We start from the raw sequence: 2,897 nt of genomic DNA on the forward strand, positions 1-2,897 counted from the left end.
CTAATTATTCCTTAACCTATAAAAGTAGTATTTCATTGTTATCAGTAGATAACAGTGTCTTTGGCTTAATATTAAAGTATTTTCTGATTACTTATCCTTTTTGTAATGACCAGTCCAATTCATAATTTGCAACAAAATAATTTGTCATAAAAAAAAGAAAAAGCCCTTCTCAGCCTCTGGGAGTTCTCTTCTCATTAAGAAACTTTTACCAGAGTAGAAAGGAATTGACCCTCATAATTTATAGTTGAGGGGTCCACCAGATCAGCTCAACTGTTTCTGCAGAATTCTACATCAAAATTTTGTTTTTCAAACCTCAGGGGCTTCATGTGTTGTTTGCTTCACATTTGTTTTCCCCAGTATTTTTCATGAGTGTTAATGTATTCCTCTGACCGACCAAGTTTTATGCATCATACTTTCTTTGCCTTAACAGCTACCTCATTGCAAGAGATACACAAATCCCACAGAAATGCCATGAGCCATTAAAATGTAAAGTTAGATTAGACTTCAATGTGCATCAGAAATACACTAAATAAGTAAATAAACAAAATTAAATGTAGATATTCACCAGAGAAATGAAGCTTTGAAAAATTCTTTCCCCCACCCTATTGTTTCCCCACTTCTGTGGTTACAGTGGTTAAGAGTGCAGCTGGGGAGGTAACTGTGGATGGGGAAGGCAACCGACTCCCTACATGTGGCTGCCCAGATGTGCTGCTCTCTCAGGGATGCAGTGCCTGTCTCTGAGCCTCCTATCCTGGCATTAATCTATCCTGAATGGTGATAGGGAAGCACACTGACTAATATCATTCACTAGCATGCTGATTCATTCCATGTTATGATTGAGTGCCTTCTTGATTCTTAGGTACTGTGTTTAACAACACACATACACACCAGTAAGTCACAGTTCTCTCTGCCAGAGTACTTAGAAGCGCAAAGGGGAGTCAGATCAGATAATGCTAAATCAATGTGGTGAATAGAGGTAAGCCTAAGGTGTAACAGGATTCCTCCATTAACCCTGATACACACATAAAATTTATTATGCCACAACCCTGATTAAAATCTTTCCACGTATATTCCCTGAAGACTAAATCAAAACTTCTGAGACTGGCCCGTCAAATGCTTAACCATTGTTCCCCACCAGTTCTCTTAAGTACCGTCTTAGCCACTGCTCAGCAGACTCTCTGCCTCTGGATGGCTTCCACTGAACCACCTGCCGAATGAACCAGTACACTTCATTCTCTCTGTGAGGTACAGTAACACCTCCGCTGAGACTTGGCTGCTAGCAGGTTATCTTCTAGTGAAACATAAACTCACCCATGTCAGTCCTGCGTGTTTCAGACTTGTGTAGGCCAACTAGACCTGTTACTGTGATCATATTATAAGGCTGATGAAGTTTGAGTATGCAAAGAAAGACTCATGTGGATCTATGAGAACTATCTTCAATGGTTTGAAAAAAACCTGACAAAAGGCATGCTTGTCATGGAAGAATGCTGCCACAGGGCTGAAAACATGATAGCATGAGACAGGGCTGTTGAATACCTTTAAAGAGTTTAACTAATTAAAAGTTTAAAAATTAGACAACTAATTTTAAATTTAATTAATTTTACATTTAAATTTAATTTTAAAAAATTTAAAAATTTAAAAAAATTAAATACCTTTACAAAGTTAGGCATCTACAATTTTTTTTAAGTGTTTGAAGGTCCTTATCCATCTTAAAGAAGGCAAAATTGGAAAGAGTAGATGATGTGCTGCCGTGTGCTTTACCCAAGAAAGATGATGTGGAGCTATGGTCAACAACCCATAACCCAAAGGAGCAGCTTTGCTCTTGTTACAGATGAGTGCTGAATGGGCATATAGTCAGATGTCCTTAATTAAAATAAAGTGTTCCAGGCAGCAATGTATTACTTTTTATAAAAGTGCCCTGGGTCTGACTTTTGGGAAAAACCAACACCTTACTGTTTGCAATGGAGGCAGACAAGGAGGCATCACCTATTGTATCTCTACCTCCCCCAACGCCCCATGTTCTGTCACAGCTCCGTGACTTTGAGCAGCTTTCTCTGCCAGGAAACATCCTGCGGGTTCCTGTATCTCTGTCACATTCCTGCTTCCACTGCATTGCCACATCAAGTGTGATTTCCTTCACATTGCTGCTCCTGGTTTGTTTGTTTTCCTTCCTCAGCCAGCGGCAGCAATTCATTCCTATATTTGGAGACAACCCCAATCTACGAGGCACAGCCTCTTCCTGCAGAAGAGGTAAACACAAGCTCTTCTCTTCTCTGCTTCTCACTGCTTGAGCCCAGGCACCTGAGCTAGGTAGGCATTGTTACACCTAACTACAGATTCCAGGGAGGTGAAGCTGCCAGACATGGTGGTCGGGTCTATTCTGGGGTTGGTGGTGGTGGTGGAGGAGGTTGACCAGGTTTTGAAGGTGCCTGTGCTAGAGGAAAGGGATGGCTTTGTGAACTGCATGTTTGGTTCTTCGATCCCCTTGGATTTTCTGGGAGGACTCTAGTAGCCTTTTAAAATTCCTTTTCTGAAAAATCAGCCTACATTTGTTTTTATTGCTTCAACTGAGAATCCTGGTGATACCTGGCCTTCAAGTATGTGATATGACATTGTAACTGTTCCTGTGTGTCTTTGGCCCCCGGTGATGGTGAAATGGAAACATCTCATCTCTATAACTCCAGTGCTTAGCACAGGACAAAGTAACGTAAAACAAATACTCAACAAACTGTTATTAATTCCTTAATTTGTGAATTCATTACTTAATTACCGAGTGAGTTTCCCCCAGAGATCCAAATATAATATAACAGCAAATGACACCAGAATGTGTTCAGTGGCTGAGGAGAACTGTGGCCCACTCTGTCCCTTTTTCCTCACAGAAGACAAGCACAGGCATA

This window comes from Neovison vison, chromosome 1 (genome assembly GCF_020171115.1).
Source record: "Neovison vison isolate M4711 chromosome 1, ASM_NN_V1, whole genome shotgun sequence".
Lineage (NCBI taxonomy): Eukaryota > Metazoa > Chordata > Mammalia > Carnivora > Mustelidae > Neogale > Neogale vison.